The sequence below is a fragment of the Rattus norvegicus genome, chromosome 8 (genome assembly GCF_036323735.1).
Source record: "Rattus norvegicus strain BN/NHsdMcwi chromosome 8, GRCr8, whole genome shotgun sequence".
NCBI lineage: Eukaryota > Metazoa > Chordata > Mammalia > Rodentia > Muridae > Rattus > Rattus norvegicus.
Window position 1 is genome coordinate 44928739 of NC_086026.1, and position 17389 is coordinate 44946127.

Genomic DNA, 17389 nt, shown 5'->3' on the forward strand with positions numbered 1-17389 from the left:
TGCCCCACTGGCAGGCAACTCAAGGTTGCCAGGTCCGGTTTGTGGAGTTGAGGGAGCATAGGTAGGTATCTTGCATGGACACTGCCTTGACCGTGCCCGTTCCAACGCCGTGCTAGCTTCCCTTCATGCACAATCTGCTCTGAAAAGAAAGCATGATACTGTGGTTGGGTCTGGGCTCCAGAGCCAGCTGAGTGTCAGTGTCCTCACGCGCTAAGCCATGTGACTTTGACTAAACTAATGAACCTTTGTGCTCCCATCTATAAAATGGGAGTAATAAAATGTGTACCTCATAAAATTATTGCCGTGTCCTGACAGAGAGAGACATACACACACACACACACACACACACACACACACACACACACAGAGAGAGAGAGAGAGAGAGAGAGAGAGAGAGAGAGAGAGAGAGAGAGAGAGAGAGAGAGAGAGAGAAGAGACAGAAAAAGCCGCAGCCAGGAGAACCTCCTCTCCTGAACTGGCAAGCTCCCAGTCAGCAGGAAACTCAGAAGTGTTTGCTCCAGAGTCCACACAGCTTGTGTTCCAGGATGAAAGCAGTGGTGTCCTCCCTCTTGGGAAGGGACAAGAAGAACTCGTCCTGTGCTCTGTGTGCACACAGTATGTGCTGTCCGCAAATGCTCTGATCAAGGCATCTCCGGGAGGCTCTGGTCAAATGGCAACAGCAGCCCTAAGAACATTAGGATGTTCCCAGAGCTACAGATGTCCCTAATGTCAGAACCCAAGGCTGGATGCTCAAGAAACTTTGTGGAAGAGGGAGAAGGTGCCAATTCAGAGCACAGCCCTGGTCACAGTCCTGGGAGGACCAAGTCCAGGCAAGAAATAAAAGCTGAAAGGAAGGACAAGTGCTCAGTATACTTTTTCTTTATAGCCTCAGTGGGCAGCAAGGAGTGGCCCTGTATAAGCTCAGGAAATGTACAGAGGTAGCATGGTGCCCACTAGTTAGTGCCTGTAGGTTAGATGCTGAAACTCACTTAAAAACAGTGAGCCAAAAAAAAATCCACTTCTGGGCCAGCAAGATGGTTCAGTGGGTCTTGCTGCCAAATCTGACAGCCAGGGTTCAGTACTTGAGACCCATATGGTGAAAAGGAACAAAACAAAACAAAACAATTGCAACTCTTTTCCCTGCACTGTCTCTGTATGTGTGTGTGTGTGTGTGTGTGTGTGTGTGTGTGTGTGTGTGTGTGTGTGTGTACTTACACAGGTACTGGATACTCCTGCAACTAGAGTTAGAGGGAGTTGTGGGCCACCCAACATAGGTACTGGGATTTGAACTCAGTTCCTCTGTAATAACAGTGTTCTCTCCAGCCATGGTAAACATTTTATGTCCCAAAAGAATTCTTGACTTCACTCTACCCGGCCCCCCTTTCTTTTAAGCTTTATGTGTATGGGTGTTTTGTTTACATATCTATCTGTGTACCACCTGTATGCAGTGTCAGATCCCATGGTGCTGAAGTTACAAAAGGTGGTGAACCGCCACACCACGTGGATGCTGAGAATTGGACCCAGGTCCTCTGGAAGAGCAGCCAGTACTCTTTACCTCTGAGCCATCTCTCTGGCCTGAATTCTTTACTTTCTAATGGCACGGTCCTAATACTTTCAAGGTCTGACTCGGCTTTTTAGGATCTGAATTTTGAAGACGCAAGTATTCGGAAATCCAAATAGATGAGGTTCTCAGATTTTCACTGCCTGCCCACTGCAGTTTTTAACCCGTCTTCGGGGGTCAGTGCTGTAGCCCAGCATTGGTTTCAGCATCCACGCTGCCCAATCACCCCTACCTCGAACTGAGCATGCACTGTGTGTCTGGCCCTGCGTTGGGGCTTTTGCAATGATGCATTCAGAGCCCTCACCATGCCACAGCCCTCACTTTCGACAGCCTAAGACCAGCAGTGTGCTGACATAACTAACTCTCTAGAAGGATATTTTCACTATGGTTAGTTTTAAGCTACTAACGTAAAGTTACCAAACAGGCAGTTGGAAAGGGACTCAGAGTAGCACATATCATACAGCACTTCCCTGAAAGATCTGGCAGATGAATATAACCTTAAGGGCAGGCATGAGGATAGAATGCTTACAAAGGCAAGAATTTTGAGTATTTATCACCTTTGTTTTTAATATAATTTATTTTGTTTTTTTTGTTTGTTTGTTTGTTTGTTTGTTTTTTTCAAGTGGCTCTGGTCGTCCTGAAACTCCCTATGTAGATCAGGCTGGCCTTGAACTCCCTGTGTCTGCCTCCTGAGTGCTGGAATGAAAGGTGTGCACCACTATGCCCTGCTTAATATATTTAATATATTTGGCACTAAATGCATAGGATTGAATTTTTAACAGCGGCTGTGTATAGCCACCGGCCTGTGAAATTTCTCACAATTCACGAGTCAGTTGTTGTTAGCTGACCACAGCACCTCACTGCCTAGAACCCAACTACGGCTCCCTGATTTAATGCTGGTGCTCATGCCTCACAGCGGCAGGGATGACACCAGCTCGGCCAATGAGGTGCAGCAGGCCATAGGTTGGGCCATTTATCCCATCTCACAGTGGAGATTTAGATGAAGTTACATGAGCGCTTAAAAGACATCGCTTTAGTCAATATTGGATCGTCTAAACTTGTTCTCTGAGTGGAAAGTTTCCTGCTTAGTCTATGCTGAATGTGTCACCCTTTGTGCTCCTGTGCTGGCGCCCTGGGGTGGAGTTTCTCAGTGTTCCTTCTCACTTTAACATGACAGTCCATAGTAGTCAGTGGGAGTCCTGGTCAAGTCCCCGTGTCAGGCTCTGAGCCAGCAGACGAGCCGTACTCCACACACCTTGGGTCTTCAGCTAAGGATCAAGAGACTGTGCAGTCCTGATGGCTCCAGACTCTATGGCATGATGGGACAGCACTTCTGCCCAGCAGGTCTCATGGACAAGGAAGACCCTAGCTCCTGTCCTCTGTACCATCTCTGTTACACTCCCCCCTGAGCCCAGCCAGTCCCCAAGAAGTGGCCGAACAGCTGGACCAAGAGACGCCTTCATAGAAGCTGGAGACACTCAGTGATAAGACAGACAGAGATGAAGAATGGTTTGGGAGAGGTTGTTCAGAGCTGGGGATGGAGGCCAGCAGGGGAACAGTTGACCTCCAGAAGTCCCCGGTGGAGGTTGGATTTGTGTATTTCCTGAGCTAGATGGATTCCAGGCCTGGAATCCATCATTCCCTTCGTAATACAAATAATCACCAAATGTGCTCAAGCACTTGGTAGCCTGGATATTCACTCTAGCAATTCTCTGTGTGGACAGTGATTAGACCATCATTATCTTAATGCTTCTTAATTTATCTTTCTGATTAGCAACTTACCATTTTATTTGCAAAAAATAGCCTTCTGCTGGGTGGAAGCCAGCCGAGCACAGCAGCTGTCATTTTCTCTGCACTAAATCAGACCAGGCTTACGTTGGTTTTTCTGGTGATGTTATTTCTTGTGTCTTGGCTGTATCAGGCACCACAATTCATCATGGTTGTTGTTGTGGAGCAAAAGCACACCCCTGAGGGCCTGTGGGCAGAGAGGTCACCTCTACTCAGTCAAAGGGCCCAGAATAAGACCCACTCTAGGGAAGGTTCCCAGAAGTGCTCTTGTAGTGCCCATGTGAGACAAGGAGGGAGGTCAGTGGTAGAGGTACGTAATAACCCCTGCCATCTAAAAAGCTCGCTCTCTCTCACTCTCTCTTTCTCTCTCTCTCTCTCTCTCTCTCTTGCATTTTTCCTTTTATTGGATATTTTTTATTTACATTTCAAATGCTATCCCCTTTCCCAGTTTCCCCTCCAGAAACTTGCTGTCTCCGCCTGCTTCTATGAGGGTGCTCCCTCACCCACCTCCCCACTCCCTCCCACATCCATGCACTGACATTCCCCTACATTGGGGCATTGAGCCTTGATGAGACCAAGGGTCTCTCCTCCCACTGATGCCCATATGCTACATATTAGGCTGGGGCTATGGGTCTGTCCATGTGTACTCTATGGATGGTGGTTTAGACCCTGGGAGCTCTGGGGGGTCTGGTTGGTTAATACTGTTGTTCTTCCTTTGGGGTTGCAAAGCCCTCAGCTCCTTCAGTCCTTTCTCTTACTCCTCCATTGGGGACCCCGTTCTCAGTTCAATGGTTGGCTACAAGCATCTGCCTCTGTATTTGTCAGGCTCTGGCACAGCCTCTCAGGAGACAGCTATATCAAGCTCCTGTCAGCATGCACTTCTTGGCATCCACAATATTGTCTGTGTTTGGTGGCTGTATATGGGCTGGATCCCCAGGTGGGGCAGGCTCTGGATGGCCTTTCCTTCAGTCTCTGCTCCACACTTTGCCTCCACATTTCTTCCTGTGAGTATTTAGCAACACAGCTCTGTATTTGCATACCATGCTCACTCCTGTTTACAGATGGGAAGACCAAGGCTAAGGAGATGTTTAATTTGCCTATGGTCCTATAGCTACTGAGTGGCACAAATAGCTTCAAGTAACCTCTCTGTGGACTCTCAGGACCAGAGATGCTCACCGTTGTGTTACATGATTTTCTCAAGCGCAGCAGACATAGAGTGAGATGAGAAGTTCTCCAGTAAACATTGTCAGAGTGACTCTGGGAGAGCAACACTGCGTCCTTTAGCTGCACACAGAACTGGGATGAGCTGGCAAGCATCTTATCTGAGCCACAGACATTACTTTCTTTTAATTTTTAAAACATTTATGTATATTTGTGTGTATGGGTGTTTTGCCTGTATGCACGCCTGTGCAATGCATGCATGCAGAGCTCGCAGAGGCCAGAAGAGGGTGTCTATACCCTGGGACTGAAGTTACAGATGTTTGTGGGTGCTGGGAATTGAATCTAGGTTTTCTGGAAGGGCAGCCAGTGTGTTTAATTGCTGAATACCTCTCTGGCCACATAGATATAATTTTCACTTTTCTGCCTTAATGTATGCCTGCAAGCCAGAAGAGGGCACCAGATCTCCTTATAGATAGTTATGAGCTACCACGTGGTTGCTGGGAATTGAACTCAGGACCTTTGGAAGAACAGCCAGTGCTCTTCACTTCTGAACCATCTTCCCAGCCCCTCTTCCAAATTTTTACCAGATGCCTAGCCTTAGGGTCATATGAAATTTTCTTCTAACCAACCATCTTGTTCTTGCACTACTTTTCAGACCTTTCCTACTTCTGACGAGAGAATGCCGTTATCTCATTCTGTCCCTGAACCATCCCAGCACATCTCTGCCGAGAAGAGAATTGTCCCTAAAGGTCCATTACCATTCTGCTTGGATGCATAGACTCCATGCTTCCTGTGTTCCAACTGTTCCTGACCCTAGCCATTCTGCTTCCTGACCATTAGACACATCTTCACAAGGATGTGCTTATGGAAATTTGTTCTAGATCATCCTGCATGCTAGGTAATAGTCATGTGGGGCTATTCAATTAATATAAATGTAATTCAGTTCCATATTTGTCTGGTCTTGTTTTAAAAGTTTAGTCATGGCATGTGGCTAGCAACTACCAAATGGGGCAGCACAGACCAAGGATATTCCCTACCACTGTGGAAAGTTCTGTTGGCTACCACAGTCTGAATTCAGTCTGCTTTGTTGCCTTCATAAGCAAAGCTGGATGGCTACAAGGTTCCAATTTAAATGAGTCATTATCTACCTCCCACTGGATTGTAGAGGTCAGTGCTTTTCAAAGTATGGTGGCCATACCAGTAACAACACTAGGAACTTGAAATACAAATTCTCAGAGCCATGCCAGATCTACTGAATGCAGAAGAGGGGCTCCCGATGTGCGGATAATATCTTCCGGTGATTCTGATGCCTACCTCACACTGGGACAGCTATGTTCTAGTCATTGTGGCACGCCTTTCATAAATCTTATTTCATTTAATCTTGGCATGGCACTGTGAAACTCATCACAGATTCCCATTTTATAGATCAGGAACCGAGCTTCAGAATAGGAAATAACTAGCCCAAGGACACACATACACAACAAAGGCAGATTTCAAGATTTTAGCAGGTTCTAAGACTCCTAAATTGAAGCTGGTAGACACAGACTCCTTGTCAAGTGTCCTTCAGAGGACTGAGAATATTTTAGTGCACAAGTTCAGCTATAAGACTCAAGACAGGAAACAGAACATGGCTAAGCCCCCAAAGCAGCCAGGGCAGACAACAGTGCCATGGTGGCAGCAACCACCCAGTTAACTGTAAGTCAGATGATACAAAGGGATACCCATCAGATCCACCAGACAGGGCTTCCAGTAAATACATGAGGCCAGTGGTCCACAACGGTGAGTATCTAGCAATGTCTGGTGCCATTTAGGGGATGCTGCCACTGTAAGGAGGCAGATGGTGTTGATGTAAGGATGTAAGGATGCTGGGAGATATAAGGAACCAGGCAGGGCCATCTTATCCTAATGAAGAAAAGACATGTTTCATTAATGGAAAGCCATGCTTTTTCTACATGGGAACACAGTCTTTACCAAGGTCTTTATGGTCTGGTCCAAACACTAGGGGATCTTATTTTAAGGAGGCATTTCCTTGAGGGGGCTGGATTGCACTAAAAAAAAAATTCTTCCCTGGATAACTGTAGTTTTGGTTTTTTAAAAAAAGAGTTTAAGGAAACCTCCAATGATTGTACTGAGGATTAGAGATAGAAATTGCTGTTCTTTCTTTAATCTCTGCAGCGGTCCCCAGGCTGGCAGGCTGGATTTCACAGGAAAGAAACACACGGTTTGTTTTGTACAAAAGTCATGTTCGCCAAATAGTCAACAAACATCCGGTGAGCACCTACGTTATCCAGTCCTTTCCCTCAGGTCATTTTCGTTTAATCTTCACAACAACCCCATAAGGACCTGTGATTTAAGACAGTAGCCCTTCTTATCCCCGCTGGATAGGGAAGGAAAGAGCAATGTTCAGCTGCTTTATAGCCAGTCATGATTCAAACTCAGATCAGCCTATCTTTGACTCACTCTGCAAGCTTACTTTGTTTAACGGAAGGATCCGTTAAGGGAAGTGACTGGAACCTGGGGCCAAAAAGGGTGAAGAATTCCATATGTTGTTAGATCATCTATCTGAGAGTATTTGTAGAAAACAAGCCTATAATACACATAGCTAGAGTTATGCAACAATCTATTTATGCATGTCATATGTTGTGTAGTGTGTGTGTGTGTGTGTGTGTGTGTGTGTGTGTGTGTGTGTATGGCTATATATGTCACAGGTATGTATGCCATGACTCCACCTCTCCCTCCCCCCAACACACACATGAACACATAGACTGTAGTCCTGAGCTGGGGCTGGGCTGAGACTGTCAACCCTGGCCAGCAAGGTATGGATTATCTTTGGAATATGACCAACCCGATGATGGAGAAGTTGTCTAGCGAGTGCCCTGGAAGTCAATACAGTCCTGTGTTTACCTCTGTGCTTTGAGAGCCTGAGTTCCCTGGTCTGTGACAGGTACCTGCTCTCTCTGTGTCTGGAAAACAAATGGCACTAAATGGGCGGATGAAAAAGGCCAGGCGAAGTCTTGCACAGCTCAGCTAGGTGTCCTGACTCCAGAACAGACGGAACTCGTAGCAATGGAGCTAGTGTGGGTTGGCTGCTGGGGCTGTGGGGACCCATGTATGAAACCTTAAGCCTCTTTCTTTGGGGGAGTTTTGTTTAAGAGCTTTACACAGAGCACTGAAGAGAAATGCATGCTGCCCTCAGCTTGCCTGAACATCTCACTGGCAACTCTGCACCAGGCAGCTCATTTTAGCTCAGATCTAACAAGGGTGCCTCAAGATATTCTGAGGACTCCTGCTCTCAGGAAAGCAGAAGAACTGTCCCACTCTGCCTGGGACTTATGTTGGCTTATGCTGGCCTTTCCCAAAAGATAGAGCTAAACTTTTCAGAAGAGATGTGGCCTCTGCTCCCTGAGCCTCGGTCCCAGCCTTCTTCCACCGTTGGAGATCCCCACGTACACAGCTCCCTAATGTCCCAGGTTAAGAGGGGCGGTTAGAAGCTGAGCCTCAAGCAGCCTCAGGAGTCTGGGGGCAGGTTCAGGCTGTCATGAGGTGCATATCAAAGCTGGAGTTTAAAAACTGTACTGGGAATAGTGCAATTATCTCGCTTCACCACATTTCTCAGCCCCGACTGAGGTTTAATTAAAGCCAAGTAAAAACACAAAGTCGCCATTTCAGATATCACCCCACTGCATGCTGGTTAAAAAAAAAAGGAAAGAAGAAAAAGAACCCTTTATCAGGGACTTAAATTTTTTTCTGTGGGTATCTTCCGGCTCTGTTGGATATTATTCCTTCATAACAGTCCCTTTAAAGAAAAAATATATTTAATATATATGTATAAAATGAGTTAATCCCCCATAATCTCCTTGAGTTGTACCTAAAACACAGTTTCTTGCAGGTGACCTTTTCAGAAGAGGCTGTTACTATGGCAACCGCATTGTTTGATTCCGTCAAGAGAAAAATACTGCATGGAAATGTATTTAATTTTGCTTAATTTGATGCTGTATTTAACACTTGCGCAGGCTGGAAGGAGAGAGGGATTGGAAGGCAGGAGGTAACTCATCAGGGCCAAGTTCATCCACATCTCTGAAAGAGTCCCAGGGCTCCCCAGTTGCCTTGATTTATTGGGGGTCTGCCCATGCTCTCTAGATAGGGGCTAGCTGTTCTCCCTGCTCCACCTTGGAGTATTCAGGAGGAAGTGGGTAGATCAGTTCGTGACACAGACCCTTAGATGTGGAAACCCCTTGGGAGAGGTACTATTAGTTGACTAAAAGGGTAGCACATGCCCATGATGCACTGTGAGTCTCAAGTGCTGTTGCTTCTGTCTGGATATGAGGCAATGGAATCCAAAGACTCTCAGGTCTCTTTTGTTGTTAAACCCATGAGTCCCTGGGAATGAATGTGTCCTTCAGTAGGATTTGGCTTCATGGAAGTGTTGCCAGGCAGAGGCTACTCAGTCGGTGATTCAACCATTTGACTAGCACGAGGCCAGTCCAGGAGATGCCAACAGGCCAGTTTTAACAGGTAGTCTCACCCACTGTGTTTCCTGGGCCATCTACTTGTTGCTATACAGGTGTTTTCCCATGCAGGCATGGAGGTCCTGAAGCCAGCAAGGCTAGTAAGCTTCATCCAGTTGTCACTAGGAGTGATAGGAATTAAATAAATACAGTTTCCAGTGGTCCCTGCAATGGGACCCTAATGGGGGCCATCATGATAAGCAGGATCCTAAAACAGGCAGGGCAATGTTGTGTTCTCCTAGCTCGACCAGTCCTGACTTCTCTGGCTCTCTTGTTTCTTCTACCTCCTAAAGACACACAGTATGTGTAAACTCTACATGTACCTCTGTTTTGAATAGATTTAGTAGCCAATGACCTTGGACAAGTCATTTGATCTCTTTGGGCCTCATATTCTTTATCTGAAAACTAAGCATTAACTGCAGGTGCCTGAAGGTCTCTTTGCCATTCTCCTGATAGGATCACTGTGTCAGTAGCTAACGTACTTCTAGGCCTTTAGTCACCACATCATACATACCCTAGTTGGTCACTTCTTTGCCCAGGTCGCCAGCTGAAGGTGCTGGTATATCCTCCACAAGCAGAAACCAGTGTCTTCAGTCAGCCATTTTTTGTACCTTTTCGGGATGGGCCTAGCATACCTGAGTTGCTATCAGGACTCTACTTCCCAGACTGTGCACTACAATATAAAAAACAGTCCATGCTGCCCTCACATACCATGCTGTCCCCAATACTTCTGGAAAACTCAGATCACTCAGAGTTCCTTTTTTGAAAGTTTCAGCAGGAGGATGCATTTTTTCAGAAGCCCTTTCTGGTGATGGCCATCTTGTCTTCCATGACCTGTGTACATGAGAACTTGGTATGTGTCCCATTTGATTGCTACACTCTTTATTTGGAGCTCGAGGCTCACTTGAAGCGTTCATCATCAGCTCTCAGAGTAGCCTTCCTACATATATAATACGGTCATCCAACCATCCCCTTACACATTTGCACCTCACTCATCATGAGGTTAGCACCTGGATCGCTGGCTCTGTCAGCCCCATTACACTAGCCCCAATACTCCTCAATTACTCCTGCTGTCATTGCCACAGACTCCAGAATCCATGAAGATGGCCCATCCTGTCCTTCTAATTTTGTTGATACACTAGTTTTAATGAACATTTGGTTCATCCCCATAGCCATTCCTTAGACTCATGCTGGCCACTGAGCCACCCACTCTGGAAGTCCACTTCCAATTCCATTAGAATTGCTGTTCTGACATGTCCAGCCTAGCAGTCCGCAACCTTACTTTATTAAAAATTACTCCTTGGTTATCCATGTCTATCATTCCTTGTGCATGCTCACCTCTTTATGTAGCAAAGACAGCATAATCTAACACTGAATCTACCCCCTTATCAATAATTTGAGCTTCTTGTAGTCCACTGCAGGAATTCAGCCCTGGCATCTCACCCACTTATTCAGGGCCTGCCCAGAGCAGCCGAACACTGCCAGAGAAAAAAATGACACAAATTTGCTGACCAGAGTCACTACCACCATGGCCACAAATCTCACTCAACACTGTCAGAGGAGCCTACTACACTTCCCTAGAAAATTCAATTTCCCAGTCTCTGGGGAAGCCATCACACTTCCTTCTCCCTCCCCAGGTCTCTAACATTCTCCTCCCCAACTCTATTTCTAGTCGATGACCTTGCAGTATATTTCATAGACAAAAAGGGATTTCTATGAGATGAAAACTACTTCATTCTCCCATCAATAACCCTTTTATTGCATCAACATCAGAACCAAAATACTCTGGCCATCTCACACCCCAGTCACAGTGGAGTCTGTACAATGTCAGCACATTCACTGGGCTTGCAACCCATTCTTCTTGCTATCTTGAAGACTCTTTTAAAAATATTTTTTTTACTTTAATTCTTGAAGAATTTCATATAATGTATTTTGATCATACTCACCCCTAGGCTTCGCTCTAGCTCCCTCCAGATTCACAGATCCTCACCTCTCAATCCCCTGCTCGAACTTCTTATCTTTTTATTTTTATTTAATAACCCAAATGGTTCCAGTTGGTATTGCTCACATAATACTGGGTATGGGGCTAGTAGATCAACCTACCAGGAGACACACCTGACTCCTCCTCCTCCAGAAGCCATAGACTATCACGGTTCCTCAGTTAGGGATAGAGAGAGTCATCAATCTCTTTCTACTCCAAGCTAGACTGCTTGGATTGGATGGTTGACTGGGTTGATCTTGTACATGTCTTGCCCAGGTATCTACAGCTGCTATGAATTTGTGAATGCAGTGGTCTTGTCATGACCAGAAGACACTGTTTTGCTTTGATTCTCCCTGACTTGAACCTCTTACAATCTTTCTCCCCCATAAACCTTGAGGAGGGAGTATGGGATAGATGTACTGTTTGAACAAGGACTTTTTCCAAGGGCAACTTTTCTGTCTTTTCCTGCGTTGCTGTTCCCTCCTGTCTGCATACAATGTCTCCATATTGTCCAATGCATGAGTGCCCCCCCAACTCTACTCCCTCCCCACTTTCTGACCTAGTTTAAGATCTTCTTTCCACCGAGCCTGTTCAGAAGTAGCATCTATACTCTTGTGTCCACTTTCTCATCGTCCTTTCTCTCTCTAACCCACTCCAGTCAGGTTTCATTACCCTACCCCTCCACTGATGACCAGTAATCAAGGTGGTGAGCAACTCACCATGACTGAGAAAGGGCTCAGCTCTCTGTCCTCATCGTCATTCTCCAACAGAATTTGACTTCGGTGCTCAATTGCTATTTGTCAGAAAACCTTCCCCCTCCAGCTTCAGCCACCCCACTCACCTACTGTCCCCCTAGTTCGTTGGCATTCCTTCTCAGTTACCTCTGTTGTCACTTCGTAAAAACACTTGAACCCTGTCCCCTCTTTATTGTGTCTCCCCACGTGATCTTACTCAGGTTTTAAATGCCTTCTCACACACTTGCGTCTCTCAGACTGACCACCAACTGTTCTTCTACTCAGGTCCTGGATATAAGAACTCAATTGTCTGCTTGGCATCCTAACCTAGGTATCTCAGAAGTATCCCAAACACGACATATTCAAAGCTAATTTTTATTTTACTTCCCCCCTGCCTCAGACCTCTATACCCACCTAACCAAGCTTCCTGAACTAAGTGAAAAAGTACATTCTCCATCCGGTTAATAAAAGCCCGGAGTCAGTCTTGGTCTATTGTCCTCATTCCCCATGCTCCTCATTAGGAGATCTAGTTCTACTTCCACCATAAGAAGGAATTCAACAGCCATGCTGTCTTACTTCCACGGCCAAGACCAAGCCTGCAGGGCCTTCTGTCTGGTTCCCACACACTCACAGCAGACAGAATTGTGCTTTTATACCTGGAGCTCTCCTCAGTCTTCTCCTCCAATGGCTTCTGCTTCAATCAGTCAAAGATCCTCAGGTCTTTGAGTGGGCCCTAAAATCCTCTGTATGGCCTCTTCTGCCTAGACCTAATTGCTATTTCCCCTCTCTTGCCCACTAATTCCCTAGGCATGCATTTCCAAAAATTTGCTCTTGGTTTTCCTTCAACTTGAGATGTTCTCCCCTCCTATCCACACATGGCTGCCACCTTCTCATCCATCCCCTTCAGTCCCTGCATCTCATTCTCAGAGAGCCTTTCCAACCTCCAGCCTGGGCACTCTCCTGCAAAGCTTCTTCGCTACATTTACTGAAGCCTAGAATCTTTTTTTTTTATTCATTTATTATATATAAGTACACTGTAGCTGTCCTCAGACACACCAGAAGAGGGCATCGGGTCTCCTTACAGATGGTTGTGAGCCACCACGTGGTTGCTGGGAATTGAACGCAGGACCTCTGGAAGAGCAGTCGGGTGCTCTTAACCGCTGAGCCATCTCTCCAGCCCTGAAGCCTAGAATCTTATTTCTGTCTTTGTTTCCCTTGCTTCTTCTCCTTCCTCCTCCACTGTTAGACTGTGAAATAGCTGATAGCAAGAACTCTGTCTTGTTCAGCATTAGTCTTAGTCTCTCTATGACAAAGCCTTGAACATTTTACCTGTTGCCTGGATGAGGCAGCATGCAGCTCGCTATGCTGCCAACCCTGTCTCTGAGCTCCAGGACTGGTCTGTCCTATAATCAGAACAAAGCAAGAGCTTCCATTTATCCTAAGATTCCCTACAAACTGTCATTCGCCTGTCCTAGCCATAGGGTATTTGATTAAAAAAGCTAACAGTCAAGAGAGCAGCCAGGAGGGTCACTGCCCACCAGGTCTTTGACCAGATCCGGCTCAAGGCCTCTTTGCTACAGCCTACAGTCTATCCCATGTTGTGGGGCTTGCTTGCAAAGCCTTGTGTACATTCTCAGTGCTGTGAATGCTGTACAATATGATTACTATTTTGATAAATAATAATAAAAGACCAACAGGAAAAAAAAAACCCAGGCAAACAGAAAGCCGTGGTTTTATAAAATGCTGCCTCATGGAGCAGTGCATGGGACTAGCATTTTGAAAGCATACAGCCCCAAAATGAGTCTCCATTCTCAGTTCTAATAAGGAAGTAAACCCAGATGGAGTAGGCTTCTAGGGTTTGGGTAGCTACAACTCTGGAAGCCTACAGAACATCCTCCCCTAAGAGATGTACCTACTCCAAGTCATATAGTGACAAATAGGTTTGGAAGGCAGGCCTTCCAACTCATAGGAAGGGGTAGGGCTCATGCCTTCCTTGCTTCTAAATTCCTTTCTGTTGTAGAAACATGGCAGAAAAAGCCAGCTAATGGTGGCACATATCTGCAATCCTAGTTCTTAATAGGTAGAGGCTAGGAAGATCCCTTCTAAGTCATCTCCAACTCAGAGAACATTCTAGACTACTTGGGCCACATATGATCTTATCTGTAAAATAAAACGGAAAAAAAATCACGAGGCACTTTCTGTCAACATTTCTCTATCTAGCTCAAGGCTGAGAAATATTTTCTTTGTGTCCCTCTTGGCGGAAAGGGCACCTTGGACAAAGGACAATGGGAACCACGTCATGTCTCCCGACTTGCATTCCCTCAACTCTTTCTGTCGAGAGTCCTCCTTTAGCAGCCTCCATTCGCCTTGCTTTGCCTGCCTGCCTGCCTGTCTTCTCAGATGTTTGCTCAGAAGCTGGGCTCTGTTTGCTGAGCCCTCATTCATTTTCATATTGCCTGGGATATTTTCAGCTCCTCCCCTGGGCTTTTGGGAGAACTTCAAGTGGCAAGAAGTACACTGGGCTATCAAGGTAAACACCCATGGTGGCCTGAGCCCCGTCTGGGGGAATCTGTCCACCTTATTGGCTGCCTCCTGGCTTGCCTACTGCCTTTCATCTGGGCTCCTGAGATGCTGGGTGTGTTTTCAGGCAGACAGACTGCAGAGTCTCATATCCAAGACGATAACATGTAAGTGATGGGCAGTGACATGTAGCACCTTGCGCTTGGCCTCTCATAAAGGTTCCCATCTTCACTGGGGTCAGACTGGAGAAACAAAGAAGCAGGAGGCAACAGAAGTAGCCCAGTCCCTCACTCCTGGAAACTGGTTTCCCGAGCGTCGTCGCATCCCTCATTGGTCTTTGCTGAATATACTGAAGGCACCAGGAATGGGGAACAATAAGGGAACGCCCCGAGAAGAAAAGCTGAGTTATCCCTGCGTCCTTTTCACTCGACAGAATTTAAGCTTAAAACCAGCCTCTTTAATGCCTGCTCTAGTTCCGTTGGAGAACAAGGCCTAGATCTTCTGCATTGTGGAGAAAGGGCATTCACTAGAGAAAAGGAACAGTCAAAGGAGCAAGAGATACAAAGGCGAGGTCTGAGCTTAAACCCCGATTGTCTGTCTCTTCGCTGTGCGTCAGTCACCTAAGCTGTTAAAGTGGGACAACAGACTCGACCTGAGTGGAGGTGAATATTCCTAAAAACGACGTATGCATGGGCTGGCCTTGGTAATGAATAACTGGGTGTCTAGATTTTGGTTTTTATTCATCCATTAGGTCAAGTACTTAAGGATTCAGAGTCGATCATATTGAGACAGACTTACGGAAAGGACCTCTAGAGCTGTCCCTATAACTTTCTGTTCTCCAAGACTCAGAGGTACCAGCATTTTTCTCTATTTCAAACGCTCCTTCCTTCAAGCCTCCATTGTATCAAATATTCTATGAGAAGAAGTCAGAGGCCTGGGTTATTGGATATTTGTCGAGTTCAATAAAAGGTACTTGGTGGCTCCAGGCTAATGATGTTCTCTGGTTTGTTACTGTAACACTTACAGGCACTGGACATTAGGAAAAGCACGAGCAGGTTTTATTAACCAAGCCAAGGGACACAAAGTTGCATTTGTCACAGGGGATGGGGCAGAGGTGGCTTCCTATCAGAGATCAGGCCTCACCGTGGATTCTTTCGGACTCAGGTCATTTCTCAGCTGAGTGCTGAGCAGAGTCAGGAGACAGCCTTGAGCTATGAGCTGAAAAGAGGCCCACAGAGGCAGCAATTCTCTATAAGCCTTGTATTCCTGCTTCTTAAACACACCATCCGTTTATGGCTAACATGACAGTCACTGAAACACTCTGCAGAGAAGGGGCTGAGTCTGCTCTGAAACCCAAGTGCCCAGCACAGTGTCCTGAGATGTGGAATCTCCTCAGTACAGAGTGAATGAGTAAAGGGAGCAGGGGGCCGGGAACAGAACCACATTAGTGCTCTGACTCGGACGCCGACCCATACAGAGACCTAGCAGTAAAGGCCAGGGAGACCCAATGAAGAAAGAATGATCAAGGACTGTGTCCAGGCACTATTCCTGTTTGGTATGGTTCAGAGGGAAGTTTCCGTGTGTCGGTTTGTTTTTAATGTATGTGTATGTGCCTCCGTGTATGTGTATGCATAAATATGTCTGTGGGTACCAGTGGAGGGCAGAAGCAGGCATTGTGCCTTTTGGAGCTAGACGTACAGGTATCCGATGTGGGTGTCAGGATCCAAAACCCAGTCCTCTGATAGAGCAATTGTCAAGCCTACTGCTGAGGCATCTCTCTCTCCAGACCCCAGAGAATGATTCTGAATGTCTTATCAGATTAAAATAGTGTACAAATGACAGCTTGGTCTTAAAAGTGAGACAGAAGCATAGCTTTTGAAAGCAGAGCAAAATGGCCAAGAGGACTAACACAGAGCTCTTGACCACCTTCCTCATAAAGGAGGTCAGAGTGCACGCAGATCCCAGGTAGGACCTAGTCCTGTGGCTGTCTCTATAGGTTGAAAATGGCAAAGGGCAAGGGACTGACATGTCCTTCACATGTTCATGCTACAAATCCCTAGACAGGATCATCAACGTAGACGTGACCCCTGAAGCTTAGGTGTCACCTAAGCTGAAACTAAGCACCTTTGGTTCCAGCCAAGTGTTGTCACCTGATACACCTGAAGACCTCTCAGGTCAGACATCAACCTCTCTCTGCAATAGACAGGCATGGTAGTCCAAGCCACCTATAATCCTAGCACTTGAGAGGTAGAGGCAAGAGGATAAGAAGTTTAAGGTCGGGCTGGAGGGATGGCTCAGGGGTTAAGAGCACCGGCTGCTCTTCCAGAGGTCCTGAGTTCAATTCCCAGCAACCACATGGTGGCTCACAACCATCTGTAATGGGATCTGATGCTTTCTTCTGGTGTGTCTGAAGACAGCTACAGTGTACTCACACACATGAAATAAATCTTTAAAAAAAAAAAAAAGAACTTTAAGGTCCCCCTCAGCTATGCAAGGAGCCAGCACTGTGAGAGTTGTAAAGGCACAGGCTTTTGATTCTAGCACTCAGGAGGTAGAGGCTGGTCTATCTCTGTGAGATTGAGGTCACAGTGAGATCTTGTCTGGAAGAAGGAAGAAGAGGAAGAGGAGGAGGAAGAGGAGGAAGAGGAGGAGGAAGAAGAGGAGGAGGAGGAAGAGGAGGGAAGTAAGGGAGAGAGAGCAGGAGAAGGGAGAGAAAGGAAGGGAGGGGGAGACAGACAGACAGACAGACAGACAGACAGACAGACAGACAGACAGAGCAAGCCAGCAACAGTGAAGTAGGCATTGGCCCGGCCACATAAGTCCACGTCCAGGAAGGAACAAGGTGCTGGTTTTGAGTTCCACATTTCTTCCTATTACCTTATTTTTGGAGACACGAGACTCGCCATTTGTTTTAATTTCATCCTTGGTGAAGTTATAACAGACTGGCAGCTGCGTGTTAGCTGTAAAAGACGTTTCTTCAAGCCACGAGTTGTTCCTCGTTATTCTCTACCGCGTGAAAAAAATTATCAAGAATCTGGGCCACAAGTAGGCTTTTAAGATTGAGAATGCGCACTGGATGATGTCAAGCCTGGGGACGCTTGCGGAAGATAGTTAAAGGGAGCAAAGGCCAGAAAAT

General features: G+C 46.3%; 1 protein-coding gene across 10 annotated transcripts in view; it reads right to left on the reverse strand.

The window, feature by feature from the left end:
* Positions 1 to 17389, reverse strand: part of Pknox2 (PBX/knotted 1 homeobox 2) — a 262470-nt gene that overhangs the window by 139275 nt on the left and 105806 nt on the right. For 2 of the 10 annotated variants that reach the window (XM_039082133.2, XM_063266119.1), the window contains one exon: positions 3344 to 3536. The exons of the other annotated variants lie outside the window; for them this stretch is intronic. The gene's annotated coding sequence lies outside the window, so the exon portion shown is untranslated. The remainder of the gene's footprint in view (positions 1 to 3343; positions 3537 to 17389) is intronic. 10 annotated transcript variants of the gene reach the window in all.